Here is a 17,175-nt window from a genome sequence, read left to right on the forward strand (position 1 = left end):
TGAGCCCTCTCTCCGCAGCCCCACTGTGAGCAAAAGACTTAGCACCGTTGTAGGCACCCAGGGAGGATGCATTAAATGTTGATGTAGGTTGTTGTCACCATTTTTGTTGCGCACCGTCACCAACTGGTCCACACTAGGAGGGGGAGGAAGGGGCCCCTCCCTTGTTACACCAGAGTGTAGCAATTCACAGATAAATCCCTCACTCTGTTGCTGGAATCGTTGGTGATTTTATTGTGAGTCCTTGTCGATGCAGGACACGTATTGAGGGGAAATCCTAGGTTGAGAGCAGTTTAGTCCCATCCTGGAGCGCCGAGCCAGAAACAAGTGACCTATCTTTGAGGAAGAGGTCGGTCCTCAGTGTCGGGGGGACGGAGAAAGCCTGGACTTTCGGCCCCCAATTCAGCCCTGCCACCTTCGGATAATCATTCACTCTTGCTGAGCCTCAGTTTCCTTATCTGTACAATGGGGCTGATGAAATCCAATGAGGATTAGCAAAGAGAAAACATGAAACACTCACCAGTGTCCGGAGGTGATGGTTGCCGGACTCTCTCGACACCGATGATAAATGGAAAGCCCGGTGGTGTATTAGACCCCAGCCCCGAGGGCCCCTGGGTGAGCAGAGGTAAAGTCCTAGAGAAGGAACAGACACCTCCAAGGAGGGCAGCCAAGACAAAAGCCTCTCCAGGCATCGGTAAGCCTGGTGCAGGGGAGCGCTGAGGCTTGAAGGCTCTGCAGTGACCAGGACAGGACGGTCCCAGGCTGTTGGGCAGCAAGAACCACGGAGCGGCAGTTCCTGGAGTCATCTGGGGACACCACCCGGCGGATGGGATGGGAAGCTCTCCTTGGATGGCCCGGGGCAAGATGCGGTTTTCAGGAGTTAGACGGGTCAGAGGCAGGACCCGGGGAGGGTATGAGTCTGGGAGCCCAGGACTCCGGGGACGTGCCGGTTGGGCAGTGGAGAACAGAGGTCCAGAGCACCGAGTTTGGAATCAAGTTGGTCTGGAGTCTGCTCCTTCCGCATCCTCATGCTGATCACTCCACCAACCTGAGTCTGTTTCCGATACCTGTGAAGTGGGACAAGAGTAGGACCTGACCTCGGCGGGCTGTACAGGGGATCGAATGGCCTAATACCGCCCCGATGCGTATGGAGTAGCTGATAGATTGTCAGTTATTTTGGTTTCTGGGAATCAGGGCACTCTGGGTATTAAGGTCCGTCTATGCAGCCCTGAACTGGGCATAAAGAGAAGGGTTCTATCCACCACCTGCAGGTTTTGAAATGCCACAGGGACTCAACATCTCCATTCTCTTGACGAGGCCAGATGTCTTGCACCATAAAGCGAGATCCCTTCTGAGAGGCTTCCTTCCACTTATGATGGGTGGGGTGTGGCCCTGCGGAGTGGCCCGGAGTCGCCCTGCCCGCTGTCGCTTTTGAGAGAGTCTTTCCTCAGGGTGGCTTTGGCTTGTCCCCTGAGCATGGAGACCCTGCCAGCCCGGGTCATTTCAGATGGGATCAGGGTCAGTGCCCAAGCCTGCAACAGCCCATGTCCACTGTGGAGCTTCAGCGGGACCCTGCTCAGAAGTGATACCTCATGCCCCGTGGAAACCAACAGGACAATCAGATTCTCTCTTCTAGGGGTCTAGACGCTGGAGGTCCCCAAGAAGGCGGCTCATCCTATGCATTTTTGGATCATTGCTGAGCATTGGTTTCTGTTTTTCATGAGCCCAGAAAGTTCCAGAACCCAGCATGATGGCCCAGCTCTGCTAGCTCGTCACCCTTTCTGTCCTTGCCACAACCAACCCCTGTGCCCACATCACCAAGTCGACACGGACACGACTCGTCCTTGAAACCTTACAAAGACAAACTGACACAGGCCCTGTGGAGTGCTATGGGCTGTGTGTGAGACCAGCTCCTGACCCCCAAGGGGCTCCCACGGCGGGGAGACGGCTGTCCTTCCGTGCAGACGGCGACATTGTCATGTGAGAAGCACTAAGACCAAAGCAGGAATGAACTGAGGGGTCGGGCCTCCCTGGTGGTCGGAGGAGGTGATGTTGGAACCCGACCTAGATCCATGCGAGGAAGGGGGGCATTCCTGCAAAAGCACAGAGCGACGGGAGGAAGAGGGAAGCCTCGGAGATTGGATGGAAGGCATGTGAGGGATGAAACACAGGGCCTGGGGGATGAGCCGTTTGAACGAAGGGCAAAGAACCCAGAGCGAGCGATGACAGTGTCTTTTACCATCTTTGCTAAGGAGCAAGGACCGCGGCCCACAGAGAGAGACACGCTGGCGGGCGGTGCCCTCTCGTGAGCTCGCGTAATGATGCCAAGATCTTAGAAACCTAATGGAGACCCAGCTGGGCTTGGGGCAACCTTCGGAAGGGTAGGGGGCCGGGCGGGTGACCACAGGTGACTCCCCTGCCGACCCCTCCCCTCCCCAGCGCTGAGGCCTTGGCCTGGAGTCAACTGCGAAGAAAAAGCGCGAGGATGGAGGCCAATTCGCCACATGCCCCAGAGATGCCAGGAGCAGGGCTCCTCTTCCCTGCTGCAGCCGGGAGACCTGGAATATCGCCAGGCAACCGCGAGAGAAAGTAAGGAAAACGGAGAGGCCTTTGGATCCAAGGGGCTCTGGGACTCAAAAGCAGCAGCTTGAAAGGTTTTATGGGAGTTTCTTCAAGGAAACAGATATCTCCACTGACACTTGCCAAGGCATTTCTCCGGTAACAAGCTTCTTTATTCAGCCAAACAAAGAAACCATCGCACACAGAGGAGTGAGGAGAGCTGTCAGAGGCTGTTCTGGGGAGAAATGAAAGAGGCTTTTGCAGAAGCTAAAGCACATAAAAGCTGAAGGTCAAGACAGAGGCCCCCCTTCCGGCTGTTTGGGGCGCGCAGGACATTCAAGATGGCAGTGCCAGCAACCAGGCCGCCGTCGGGGCCGCCGCGGGTCCTCCCTTCCGGCCTCACCCCTGAGCCCCGTCTTCCAGGCCTGGGAGGGAAGGTTTGCCCCCCGTGGGGCACCACCGTGGGCCCAGCCAACCCGGAGGCTGGTCCTGAGACCCAGCGGCCTGTGGCCTGGGATCGGCCAGGGGAGCCGTGCCGCTGGCGGGGAGGGTGGGCACCTAGGCCTGGTCTCAAGGGGGACCCACGCTGCAATCAGAACAACCCAAGATGACGTCCCCACGTTGTGGAGTGTTTGCCAAGTACACACTCTGCACCCCCTCGTGCCCGTGGTCCTCATGGCAAATAGGGTCAAAGCACCAAGGGATAGTTCACTCTCCCCATGGTACCGGTGAGGCAGTGTAGCTGGGTGGTTAGATGACGGGCCCCAGGACACTGAGCTGGTGAGAAATCGAGTCGGGACTCCACCCCAGTGCTGGCCTGTTTCCAATCTCAGGTTACTTCTGTCCTTCCTCCGCAAATGTACTGTGGTCGGTGGCTCTGTTGCTCGATTCCAACAGCGGGGAGAGGCCCGAGGGCCAGCCTGAGCGGACCAGCGGAGAGAGAGCCCATAGAAAGGTCCACCCTCTGGCTGTTCCTCTGCCTATCTCAGTCTGGCAGTTCGCATGTGTGCGACCCCTGCGTCCTCTAATGCCATTTAATTTAAACATTTGTTTAAAAAAGCGTCCTCTTGGGGCCTTTTTGAGCCTGGGTGGCTCAGTGGGTTAAGCATCTGCCTATGGCTCAGGTCATAATCTCAGGGTCTTGGGATCGTGCCCCATGTCTGGCTTCTGGCTCAGCAGAGAACCTGTTTCTCCCTCTGCCTCTACCCACCCCCCTGCTTGTTCTCTCTCTCTCTCTCTCTCTCTCTCTGTCAAATAAAATCTTAAATTAAAAAACAAAAACAAAAACAAAAAACTTCCTCCTACCACTTCCCCAAGCTGGTGACAAACTCTCGGAATTAGAGAGAACCAAGAGAGACCCCTCCTCTTACTCATTCTGTGACCTTGGGCGAGTCCCTTAACCTCTCTGAGCCTCACATTCTCCCTGCAAAACGGAGAGAATCATGGTGTCTACCAAAGAGCGGGCGTGCGGGTTCCACAGTGTCATGCATGTACAGTTCTTAGCACCGCGCCTGGCAAGTGACAAATGCTCAATAAACAGGAGCTATGATTCACAGAACGGTGGCAGTGATGACAGCGATGGCTGTAGTGGTTAACTGTTGCTCCATGTCAGCGGCAAAACCTCAGTGCCGCACAACAGCAACGTTTAAATTGGTTCATTAATTAGTCAGCAGGTGTGGGCTGGGCTCAGCAGGGGGGCTGCTGTGCTCTACGTGGCTCCCGTCCTCTTCCTGGGCCCATGGCCACGGCGGAGGCCAAAGAAAGGGCACGGGCCGGACTGCACAAATGCACTTCGGGTCACATCTGCTCATCTTCCATTGGCCAAAGCAAGACACGACGCTGAGGCCCGGCTGGAAAGGTAGCAGAGAACACCTGAGCTGCAGCAGGAGGGCATTGCCAAGAGGCGTGCCCAAGGGTGTGGCTGTATAATCCTGGTGCTGGACGCTGGATGGGGTCCCAGGAGAAGACCCATAGCCCCAACTTCCACAGCGAGCAGCTCAGGTGCTCGTAACTTTGACTTTTCACCCACTCACGCAAGCACGGGATCAGAATTGTGATCAAGTGGAACCACTTTTCTTATCTTCTTTGTCACAGTGATTTATCCTAATAAATTGTGTATCTTCTAAAACCTAGTCAAGTGGGGGTTCTTGTCTCTACAAATGACTCCTGAATTGTCAGGCAAGGGAGCACCTTGCGAATGTGAACGCGTTCTGTATGCATATGTGGAAACCAAGTAACCGGCCTCGGAAGGCCGCTTGGAACTAAGCCATATAAAAGCAGCTAGAAGAGGAACAGGCATTCACAAAAACTACCAGCGGGTGTGTACACGGGGTCCCATCGCTCCGGAAAGCAGCTAGGAATCATCGCACAAAATTGAAGATGCCCGTGTGCTACGATCTGAGAAACTCAGATATACGACCGAGGTACATGACTCAGAAAGAATATTTATAGCCGCGCTGTGCGTCGCAGCCCAAACCCAGACACATCCCAAATGTACAGCAACAGTAGAATGGATAATTGCGATGTATTCACACTGTACAGCACCATCCAACAAGGATAAGAAGTGAAATCTCTTGCAGGCGACAAGGTTGATGAATCTTACAAACAAAGTGTGAACTAAGTGAAGCAAGACACAAAAGAACCTGCACGACTCCATTTACACGAAGCTCACGGACAGGCAAAACTAAGCCCTGTAGCTTAGGGACGGATACACGGGCAATAAAACAATAAGCAAAAGCCAGGGAACTCTTAGCATAAAGGTCAGGGTGGTGGCCCCAGTTGGGTGAGGGACAAGGACAATCAGGTCTTGGCTCAAGAGAAGGAAGGATTTCCAATAATCGGAAACATTCAAAGATGGGGTGGGGGGGAGGTAAGTCCCTTTTTATTTAATTCAAGGACTCGAAGGTGCATTGATGGGACCCGTGGTAGAGATCTTGGAGGGATGAGTCAAGGTCAGAGAGGCCCAGGCCAGGGAAGGTTGAGGCCGGCGTGGAGGAGTGAGGCTGTGGCAGCCAGCCCCGGCCTGAGCTGGATCCCAGTTCCACCACCAAGCAGCTAAGTGACCTTGGGAAGGTTAACCGACCTCTCTGAGCTTCTGTCTCCACCCTTGAAAGCAATGCTACGTGTAAATTATCTAGCACAGTGCCTGGCACGGAGTAAGCCCTTGATAAATGATGGTCATTATTTGTTTTTTTTTTTTTTTAAGATTTTGTTTATTTATTCATGAGAGACACAGAGAGAGAGGCAGAGACAGGGGCAGAGGGAGAAGCAGGCTCCATGCAGGGAGCCCGATGGGGGACTTGATCCTGGGGCCCCAGGATCACGCCCTGGACTGAAGGCAGGCACTCAACACCTGAGCCACCCAGGCACCCCAGATGGTCATTATTCTTAATCAAAAAGTGTTTCCCAGATTTGGGATTCTGAGATTCTCTGCCTCTGTAAGCGCGTGCATTCTCTCGGACAGGGTTTTGTTTTGTTTTTGCAATAAAGCAGCATAACGACCCCAAATGAGAACGGCTTACAAAAGCAAGCGTTTACGTTATTCTCCGTCATCCGTGGGCCAGTTACTACTCAGCAGGGCCGGGTCCGGGCTCCAGGCTTCAGGCTCCAGCTGCGGGTTGGGTTTGGCTCTGCTCCTCGTTTCTTGCTCATCCCAGGACCAGCCGACCTGGGGCCTGCCCTGTTCGTGATGAAAGGCACAGAGTCTGCAAAGGTCACTTAGAAACACACAGTACCTGTTAGGCCTCGGCTGAGAAGCGCCTCCCCACCACTCCCCACTGCATTCCACGGGCCCGAGCAGGTCACCGGGCCATGCCCAAGGTCAACGCTGCAGGGATGCCCGCTGTGCCACGGCACCATCAAGTCACACGGTGAAGGGCAATGCAGGCCAGTGAAGAACTCGGAACAATACTCTGATTGCACGCGTGCATGTGGAATATTCGAGAGTTACTCCAGTGTAGGAGGAGATTTTTAAACAAAAACCTTCTTCAAGAACCATGAGGCTGTAAAACACAAGGTTCAAAAGCCTCAGCCTAACAGTGAACACTGAAAATGTAATTTCCAGGGATCCCTGGGTGGCTCAGCGGTTTAGCACCTGCCTTTGGCCCAGGGCGTGATCCTGGAGTCCCGGGATCGAGTCCTGTGTCGGGCTCCCAGCATGGAGCCTGCTTCTCCCTCTGCCTGTGTCTCTGCCTCTCTCTCTCTCTGTCTATCATGAATAAATAAATAAATAAATCTTAAAAAGAAAAGAAAATGTAATTTCCCCATCTTATTAGCTTATATAATAAAATCGTTGTATAGCTTATTAGTTTTAATGCTCCATGACATGTCAGCGAGGAGGTAAATTCAGAGCTCTGGGGTCTCTCCTCCTGATTCTGGTTCTCCCCTGTTGGCCCAAAGACCCCTGAGACTCACCTATTCCTAGTTGAGAATGGCTTTTGCATTTTTTTTTCCTCTTCTGCATTCTCCGACTCCTTGGCAAGTTGAGATTTCTAAGGGCCTGTTTTGTCTCTTGGTTGAGCAGAGATGCTTGGAGAGGAGACCACTGGAGTCTGGGCTGAGGTCGGGGCAGAATTAGGTGTTGTTCTCCTCTGAAGAACTGTAACCAGCTCAACCAGGCCCCTGACCCAGCAGGTGGAACTCTGTCCCCCACCCTACACCCCCCAGCATTTCCTCCAAGGCTGGCAGCTTCCGCCTACAGGATGGCGGCCAAGCTGTGTCCCTCTTGCCATTGTGCCTCATCGGGGAATCCTTTCCAGATGCGCCTGGGAGTTGAGCTGATTGGGTGCCCTCACTGGGGGCTGAGTCTCCGGGGATAACCAAAAACACAAAAACAAACAAAAGACAAAACAAAATCCAAGTGGGCGGAGCAGGGAATAGAGAAGAGAGCCACCGTGCAGCCTTGCCCCACAGGAGGGATGGGGGGAAGCCTGGGTTAGGACTGCCCGGGAGTGGGGCGATTAGTGCATCGGCCACTAACCTTCCATGGGAGCTAAGAAGGTTCTAGCTCTTTGCCTCTCTGTGCCCTGTCTCCATATAGGGCTGGAGTTGAGGACGTCTAAATTTCCTTTCGGAGGAGTACACAGAGCGTGCTCAAGAGGGAAAGGCCCGGGGGCCCAGCATACAGAGCATCCACCCCTGCTGCACTGACCTCGGGAGCGTTCCCTGACGTGCTCTGTGCCTCAGTCCCCTCAGCAGAAACATCATCAGACCAGCTCCCCAGGCTGCTTCGGGGAGGAACTAAGTGAACACGGCTGCAGCGCGTGCAACAGTCCCCGGCGCGGAATAAACCTTCCGTCAGGGTTACCTCCTGTTATTAGTATTGCAGCTTTCGATGCTAAACCACTTTGCTCCTTTTTAAAATGTGATTTATGCTTTTAGGCTCCGAGGGCTATTAGGCTGACTACGTGAGGGTATAATATATGGGACGGGGGGAGCAGTAAAAGCGCAATCTGTGTGATGTGGCAACTGGAGCCGGTCCAGCAAAGAGCCGCGGACAAGATTAAAGGTCTGAAGAAACGGCACCTCCCAGCGAGAAAGCCGGTGAGTGGATTATTTACTACGGTCGAGGTGGAGAGGTTACAGACGAGAAGTCCCAGGCGCCAGCTCTCCCCGCTACAGTGAGAAACTTTGCGGGTGAGGCAGCAGCTGAGCTTCCGGATGATTAAATAGGAGGCAGCGAGCGGATCGAATTTTCGCCCACCTGGCAGATGGGTGCGCATCATTATCCAGCCGCTCAGATTTGCACCCAGGTGTGGGGTCCTGAATCCACTGTACCCAGCCGCCTCCCTACAGGAGACGGGAGGGCCACCTTCGGGCTCTCGGGGACCTCCTATCCGGGGGCAATGCAGCAAGAAACGTCAGGGAAGATCCAGGGAAGTTTAAAACGACACAATTGGTCTCGGGTGGCCTCGAACACGCGAGCCTCGGTTTCCCACCTCGCGGTCAGGGGACGGGGTGAGAACCGACAGGTTGTTGAGCACCTGGGCAACACCGAGCCCCGGCGCGCCGATGCCTCGTGACCTAGCCAGTAATTGAAAGGGAAAAATTCCGTCGACAGGTCGCCTTCCGTCTCCGCGACGCCGGACATCCCGTCTGGTTTTTATTCCCGGAACCCAACAGGCAACTGTGACTCCTGGAGCCGTGGTACAGCCCGCGGAACAGAGCAACGGGAGGATCCGACCTGCCCCCAAACCGCCCGACTGTTCCAGGTGGAGAGACCCGTCTCCCGGTCTGGGGGGTTCGGGGGACAGGTTTGGGGACACGAAGATCGTCGTTCTGTGGCTGTGGTTCAGGGCAGCTGCACAGCTCTGTGGTCTGGGGCTTGTGTGGTGAGGCTGCGGCCCCGGGGCAGAGCCCCGACTCGGTCGGGGTGGAGGGGGGATGATGCTGCAGGAACGGTGACTCTGAGCCTCCCGGGCTCACGTCCACCAAGTTTCATTTCTTTTTCTGCTGTGCATCCACAGCCTTGGCTCTGCGCTGCCCCGGGGAAGGGGGATCCCTCGTCTGCACGCCCCTCCACCAGCAACAGGTGCCGCAGAGGGAATACGATTCTGGGGGGTCTTGCACCAGCTGTTAAGATCTCTGGCCCAGAGGTGGCTCAGGTCACTTGCCCTGACAGTTCGGAGGCTCCAGCAAGCACGAGGGGGGCCAGGAGATGCACCCCTGCTGGTGCCCAGGGGGTGAGGAGGGGCGCATTGGATGAGCAGCAACCCAGCCCGCCACGCCCCCTTTCTCAGCCGAAACCTCCTACCCCAGCCCTAGCCCAGCCCTACCCCCTCCACTCTCCACGGGGCTCCACCCCCTGCCCCCTCGAGCCGTATCCTTGGGGTGTGCAGGGGGCTCGCGTGAGAGAGACAGAGACAGACACAGAGAGATGCCCAGAGACAGAGAGAATGCAGTCCTGAGCTCTTTCCTCAAGAAACAAATGACTCCTTGACATTCCCAACCCATTACCAAGGTACTTCGGTCTCTGGTCTCTTTCATTACGCGCAAACCGCTGTTATTATTATTGTTTATCTTTTTTTTTTTTTTATCATTTATAGGACCTAACAGGTGTGTGCCGCTCTCATCCCTGGCTAAGACTGACGCTGCTCGGCTCCGGCCCGGCTGCCACTCCCTTGCTTCTCGCCTCCTGGCCTCGGGCTCCCCTCCCTGCGGCCCCAGCCCTGTGGTCCCCCCACCCCGCCCTCCACGCCCTCACCTGCAGGGAGGGTCCCCCCACGACCAGCAGGGAGCGGCTCAGACAGGAAGGGGAGAGCGGCAGCTCACAGGCCAGCACCTGCCGTTTGCTTGGCACCGCGAGTATCCTCACACGGAGCAGATCAAATGGAAACGGTCATGCACGTGGCACAGGCAGGGAAACTGAGGCTTGGGGAGTGGCGAGGAGGGGGTTGCACAGCATCCCACAGCACATAAGTCATGCTTGGCCGAAGAGGAATTCCAGAAATGGAGTGGCCCTTGCGCAGGCATAACGGGTCGGTGTCTAGGATCTTGGAGGAAAGTGGGGCTCCTGGAAGGAGCTCTGGACTTGGAGACAGAGCCTTGGGTTTGGGGACAAATGCGGCCTGTCTCCCCTCCACCGCCTGCCCAAACCCCCCCGCAGCTCTGTGATCCCGAGTGGTGCTTGACCTTCCCAAGCCTGCTTCCCAGGGCTGGGAAATGGGGTCGTTGTTCCTGCTCTGCCTGCCTGGGACGGGGGAGGTAACAGAGCTGTGAAGGGCAGCGGGAAGCAGCTCGGCTGTGTGCCCCTCAGAGGGAGGGGGTGTGGAAGGGCACGAGCTCAGCATACGCTACCGTCAGCGTCAAGTGTTCCTAAGAAGCCAGCAAATCAGTTTGTGCAAGACCATGAGCAAGTGGACCATGACCGCAGCCCAGGGCTGCCCTGGGGTTCACAGGATGACATCGCTTACAACTTCCTTCGTCGTCCAACAAATAGCGAACGCCCACTCTGTGCCGGACTGCTTTAAAAAAAAAAAAAAAACAGAGAGAAAGACAAAGAGAGAGAGGAGGCAGGGGGCAGAGGGAGAGAGAGAGTCCTAAGCAGGCTCCACGCCCAGTGCAGAGCCCCACGCGGGGCTCGAGCTCACGACCCGACCCTGAGATCATGACCTGGGCTGGAATCAAGGGTCGGACGCTTCAGCCACTGAGCCGCCCGGGAGCCCCTGTGGGACAGCTTTAAGCACTGGGGACCCAGGGCTGCCCCCCACCCCCCGGGGCTCGTGACCTAGTGCGGGGCGACGGACAATACACAGGAAGACAACCGTGAGGTGCGGGCCGTGAGAACCAACAGGCTGGTGCAGCCCGGCTCCAGTCCTGCTGACCCTTAGCAATCGTGGTTCCTCGCCAGCCGGGCCCTTCGGGTTGACCCGGGCCTCCCTGAGACAGCCCCCGCGCCCGCCCCCCGGAGGGCGTCCCTCCCACCTTGAATCCCACCCCTCCCTTCGTGCTCCTCTCCCACGGCCGCCGTGAGGAGCAGGCCTGGTCCCCGAGTCGTACACGGGGAAGCGGAGGCCCAGACAGCTGGGACACATCCCTGGATTCGGGCCCAAGACCCGTGTCCCTGTCACCCTCCGAAGCCCGTGTGCTTTGTCCCTGTCTTCCTTCTGCTCTGGTTATTTGCGGGGGGGGGGGGGCTCCTGCTCCACCCTCATTGGGAAGATCCTGGGTCTGATCTTCTCCCCGCGTGGACCGGACTGTGAGCTCCGCGGGCAGGCGCAGCGCCCGTCTTCCTCACCACGGCACCCTCCTCGTGAGAACAGTCTCTGGCACATAGCAGGTGCTCAGTGAACACTCACACGGCTGCCCGACTCTGCATCACCCTCCCCGCCTCCTCACCACTGTCCACCCCCAGGTTTCGTGATCCATGCCAGCCACAGGCAGAACCTTCCAGCTGGATTCCCTTGTCCTCCCTGTGAGAGCCCCGGGTGGCCTCTGTGTCGAGCCTCTGTCGTCTACGGACACGCTGGCCTGCGGGTGGGTAAGTCGGGTGTGCCCGTGGGGCGCTGGCCCTGCCTGGTGACTGATGCTGTCCCCTCCACCCGGGATGCCATCCCCAGGCCCCTTGACCCCCAGGCCTCCCCCTGCAAAGGGCGGTGTGGGGTGTGTGTGTGGGTTCCGGGGCCTGTGAGCACCATGGCCAGTCTCTGCCCCTCATCGCCTCCGCCCACACCCCATGGCCTGCATCCCGTGGCCCCCCCCACCCCTACCCTGACGGCTGCGCTCTCCGGGGCAGGTCTGTGTGGTTTTCATCTGCTTCCCCAGCATGAGGCTCGGCGGCGGGAACCCAGCTGCCATCAGGGAATGCCTATTGACCTGGGATGTGGAACCGGAGAGAACATTTGCTCATCAGACCCCCGCAGGTCCGCCTGGGCCTCGGTGCCCCCTTCCAGGAGGAACGTCTTGCCCGGCGGATGCGCAGCTTGGGGAGGCGGGCGCGGGGGGCCGCTCTGCAGTTGGCAGCGGGAGGGCCTTGTGTCAGCTCGGAAATGAGGTCGCCCACCAGCCCGCCTGCCGCTGCCTGCGCCTTGCACGCCTTCCCAGTTCAACGAGATGTTGTTCTCAAATGCGTTTCCCAGGGAATTGGTGTGGGGTTTTTTTCCCTTTCTCGTTCTTTTCCTTCTCTGTGTGTCTGGCAGAGGGGCACGGCTGCAGCTGCTGTAGCAGCGGGCGGGAGACCTGGATCCGGGCTTGCGGCAGGCCCAGCACCGCGCCGCCAGCTTCCCTGCGCTCACCCGCCCTGTCCGTGACGAGGCCACCGGGGCCACCAGGGCACAGCTGGGCCTCTCCCCGGGGGCCCGGGCACAGCAATTAGCACCAGCTCTGCTCTCTTCCCTCCGCATCGCCCCTGCACCTGTGCCCAAGCCCTTCCCTACCCCGGAGGCCTCCGCCCACCAGGGAGCTCTCCGTGGCTCGCTCTTCCCTTCTCCCACCTGCCAGGACAGCCTGTGACTACCTCCCACGCCTCCGCGGGGGCCGGTGCCTGCAACCAGCACTTCCTGAGCACCTGCTGCGTGTCCGACTGCAGACATGCCCTGGAGAGAAGGGGACGGACGTGGTCACTCTCCCCAAGCAGTTTCGGTCTAGTTGGAGAGAAGGGGGTGAAGGAAGGAAGCACGCCAATAATGAAAGAACTGTGGAAGGTGCTAACAGTTGTGACGGAGACCAAGGGATGTGGGGACAGAGACTGTGAGGGATGGAAGGAATAGGGCTAAGTCCGGGGCGGTGTCCCTAAGGCAGTGACATTTCAATTTTTTTTTAAGGGAGGGCGAGCAGGGGGGAGGAGGGCCAGAGGGAGAGGGAGAGAGAGAAGCTCAAGCAGACTCCCAGGGAGCACGCAGCCCAACGCGGGTCCTGAACCCACGACCCTGAGATCACCACCTGAGCAGATATCAAGAGTCAAGTGCTTAACCGACTGAGCCACCCAGGTGCCCCCCAAGCAGTAACATCTGATAAAAACCTGAAGAGTGAAGAGAAGCTCATGGTGGAACCACGGGGTGGGGGGCACTGGGGGCAGCAGCCTGAGGCCGGGAGGGGGGGTGGAGAGCGAGTGGCAGGAGGGCCCGGGATGCTGGCAGTGGGGTGGTGGGTCAGCTGGTGCCCGGTGAGGACACTCCAAAGCACTTTAGGCAGAGATCTAGGCAGCACCCCCTGTCCCCCGATGCTCACTGGGCACTAAGGAAATATCTGCTGGGTAAATGAGGGAGGGCGAGGCGTGGCTGGCTATTAAACCTTCCATTTAGTCCGCATCAGCTTTTCCGTTCCATGAGAATGTGGATTTTGTTGGTAGGCAGGGCCGGGCTGTCCAGTCCCAGGGTCTGAGATCCGACCCCCCTGAGGAGCAGGGGCTGGGGCAGTGCTGTGGGGCCTTGTCTCCCTTCCCCACCCACCTCCTCCTGCCCCTGTGGCTCCAGCCCTGAACATGGGCCTTCCTGTTTCTCTTGTTCCTGCAGCCTGGCAGCTCACAGACGGTCAGTGTGGATGCTCCCGCCAAGTCAGGCAGGTACAGGACTTCTCTGCACAGACGGTGGTCACGGTCGCCGTGGCGTCTAGGTGTCCCGCCCCTGCAAGTGCGTGCGGGGCTTCGGAATCCCATCACACTTAGGAGCTCTGTGACCCGCATCAAGTCACTCGATCTCTCTGAGCCCCCGCCCAGGGGTGTTCTGAGGATCGCAGCCGCGCGGCCGGCTCTCGGCAGAGATGCTCGGTCACTCTGGTTACCAACGGAGGCCACGCCGCTTCGTGACAGTCCTGCAAGAAAGATAATGGTCGTCTCCACTTTGCGGATGGAGAAATTGAGCCCCAGGGACGAGACCCCCCGCCCCAGGTAGCTCAGAGACAGAGACGGGGCACGGGGTCTCTAGGCTAGGATTTCGGACTGTGGGGCCACCCCTTCCCAGGAGGCCCCGGCTCCCAGCGCTGTGGGAAGGCGGTTCTCTCCCGGGGAGGCCTAGAGATCTTTAGGGGAGCGCACCCCGCCTGCACTCCCGGAGGGCTGCCTCTTCCTTGATTGCTTCCCAGCCAAGCGAGCTCGGAACACGAGAGCAGGAGCCGCGGGCCCAGGCGAGGGCTCGGAGAAGCAGTCTGCTGACAATAACAACACATTTTTACCAAATTACCAACTCCCGGCATTGCCCATTAATGAGCGATTCTTGCGAAGCAGACACGCTAACAAGATGCTTCTGAACTCCCGTCCGCATCTTCCGCTGCCAATGGGGGAGGCATGAAAGCTAATGGGGGGCGGGGGGGGGGGGGAGCCGCGTGCTTAATTACTGAGCGGGGGAGGAGGGCAGCCCGGGAAGGGCTTCTTCATCCTTTGCGGATCTTTAATGAACCTTTTAACACGCTTAAAAAAAAAATAAATGGAGAGAAAAATTTTTAAAAGCTCTTTTTAAAGATTTTTGGCAGGTTTGATTAGTGGTTTTGAAAGCCCTAAACAGCCACTTAATTGGTGAGCCCCCTTGACAGCTGGTGAATAGAAGGTGGGAACGCAGCGGGCTCCACTGGCCGCTTCTCCTCCGAGCGGCTTCTCCAGGATGGCTTGTTGGCCCCAGACTCGCTGACCCCCATCTGGTGCCCGCGATGCCCTGCAGAGGCTGCCGTGCCAAGCAAGCAGATGGACACTGGGAACTTTCCGGTTATGAAAGTTCTTGCAGCGTCCGGGGCAGCGGGATCCGGAAGGACAGTCAGAGGGGGCGCAGCGGGGTGGGCTTGGGGCATGGCTGGGCCGCCAGGGGAACTCCAGCGCACGATGGAATCTTCTCTGCCCGCAGTTCAGCCCCGGGCCGTGGGGAGAAACGCATCGTGTGTGGCCATAAGACTGTGGGCTTGGGGGCCGGGCGATTCTGGGTTCGAATTCGGAATTTGCCCCTTTTCGGTGGTGTGACTTTTTTGCAGATGAAGGATCTTGTCTGAGCCTCAGTTTCAACTTCTAGAAACTGGGGACGATTGTACGTATGTTGTGGGGATTTTAGAAGTAAATAGTTGCATGTGTACAAAGTGCCTGGTGCACAGGAAGGGCCCCAAAAGGGTTGACTTCCTTCATCCTTAGCTTTTTTTCTTTCTTTTTTTTTTTTTTTTTTGGTGTGGAATTTCCACAGATTCGCTGACCTTAAAACTGGCTCTGGTCTCTGGGATGTCTCTCTCTCTTTTTTTTTTTTTTAATTTGAAGTTTTTCTTTATTTTACAAATATCTAACTCAATGTGTAATAGGAGTACAATTTAGAATTCAAGAATTACATAAATGAGCCAGAGCTCATCACAAGTGTACTCCTTAATCCCCATCACCTTTTTAACCCATCCCTCCACCCACCTTCCATTTGGTAAGCATTAGTTAGTTCTCTAGAGGTAAGGGTTTGTTTCTTGTTTTCCTCCCTTTTCCCCCTATGATATTTTGTCTCATTTCTTAAATTCTACATGAGTGAGATTATATATATTTGTCTTTCTCTGATTGAGTTATTTCACTTAGCATTATACTCTTTAGCTCCATCCACATCTTTGTAAATGATAACATTTCATTCTTTTTTTATGGCTGAGTAATATTCCATCATAAATCTAAATATATATATTCATATTCACATTTCTCTGCTCTGGGAACCTCAGAGCCTTTATTTATTTATTTATTTATTTATTTATTTATTTATTTATTTTTGTATTTTTTTTTTATTGGAGTTCGATTTGCCAACATATAGCATAACACCCAGTGCTCATCTCATCAAGTGCCCCCCTCAGTGCCCGTCACCCAGTCACCCCAACCCTGCACCCACCTCCCCTTCCACTTCCCCTTGTTCGTTTCCCAGAGTCAGGAGTCTCTCATGGCTTGTCACCCTCACTCATATTTCCCATTCATTTTTTTCTCCTCTCCCCTATAATCCCTTTCACTATTTTTTACATTTCCTGAATGAATGAGACCATATAATGTTTGTCCTTCTCCGATTGACTTACTTCACTCAGCATAGTACTCTCTAGATCCCTCCACGTTGAAGCAAATGGTGGGTATTTGTCGTTTCTAACGGCTGAGGAATATTCCATTGTATACAGAGACCACGGCTTCTCTATCCATCATCTGTCGATGGACACCGAGGCTCCTTCCAGTTTGGCTATTGTGGACTTTGCTGCTAGAAACATCGGGGTGCAGGTGTCCCGGCGATTCACTGCATCTGTATCTTTGGGGTAAATCCCCAGCAGTGCAATTGCTAGGTCGTAGGGCAGATCTATTTTTATCTCTTTGAGGAACCTCCACACAGTTTTCCAGAGTGGCTGCACCAGTTCACATTCCCACCAACAGTGTAAGAGGGTTCCCCTTTCTCCACATCCTCAGCTTCTACCTGGGTATCAACCACAGGACACCTGGGTGGCTCAGCAGTTGAGCTTCTGCCTTTGGCTCAGGTCATGATCCCGGGCTCCTGGGATCGAGTCCCGCATCAGGCTCCTTGCTTAGATCCCGCTTCTCCCTCTGCCTGTGTCACTGCTTCTCTCTGTGTCTCTCTTATGAATAAATAAATAAAATCTTAAAAAAAAAAAAAAAGAAGTCAACCGTATAAGTAGCAGATGAGAAATCCATAGTTACAACAGGGGAAAAACACAAGGGTTTTAGGAAACTCTAACTGTGTTGTGAATCACCAATAAGATATAGGGACTCAAACAATAATGGGATATTGGCCGTATTAATAGAAATAGAATATGTAGAATGTAGGAGGTGACCATCCTATCACACTGTACTCTAATAGTCCCGCATCTGGAGAAGTGGCACTGTACTCTGAACAAGATTATGGCCAAGGGAATTAGGTCTTGAAAGAGCCCAGGGAGAGGAGAGGGACTCCAAATCATATCACATGGAATGTCATTGAGGAAGAAACTGGTCCTGTGTAGAGACTGGATGGAGTGGAGGTGATAGAGACTTGGGAGTCTCAAATGTCTGACATTCAGGCCCTTAAAAATAATAGAGCTTTTCTGGGTGGGCCTAAGCAGAGGGTAGGAATCCCCCCCCCCAAAAAAAACCTAATATTTTGGTTACATTATCCATGTATGAGTAGAATGTTTTTTCCAAGCCACTTGTGACACGTACTCAGGTACACAGCAGGACGTGCCAGCCACTGCCCTTCGGCCTGGGGCTAAAGGGGT

The 17,175-nt window shown here is 55.6% G+C and overlaps 1 long non-coding RNA gene across 1 annotated transcript; it reads left to right on the forward strand.

Moving 5' to 3' along the window:
* The first annotated feature begins 11,469 nt into the window (after window positions 1–11,469).
* Window positions 11,470–14,436, forward strand: LOC140598003 (uncharacterized). Its single transcript, XR_012000167.1, has 2 exons — window positions 11,470–12,695; window positions 13,506–14,436. It is a non-coding gene; the product is annotated as an uncharacterized lncRNA (long non-coding RNA).
* The last annotated feature ends 2,739 nt before the right edge of the window (window positions 14,437–17,175 follow it).

Source organism: Vulpes vulpes, chromosome 2 (assembly GCF_048418805.1).
Source record: "Vulpes vulpes isolate BD-2025 chromosome 2, VulVul3, whole genome shotgun sequence".
Classification (NCBI taxonomy): Eukaryota; Metazoa; Chordata; class Mammalia; order Carnivora; family Canidae; genus Vulpes; species Vulpes vulpes.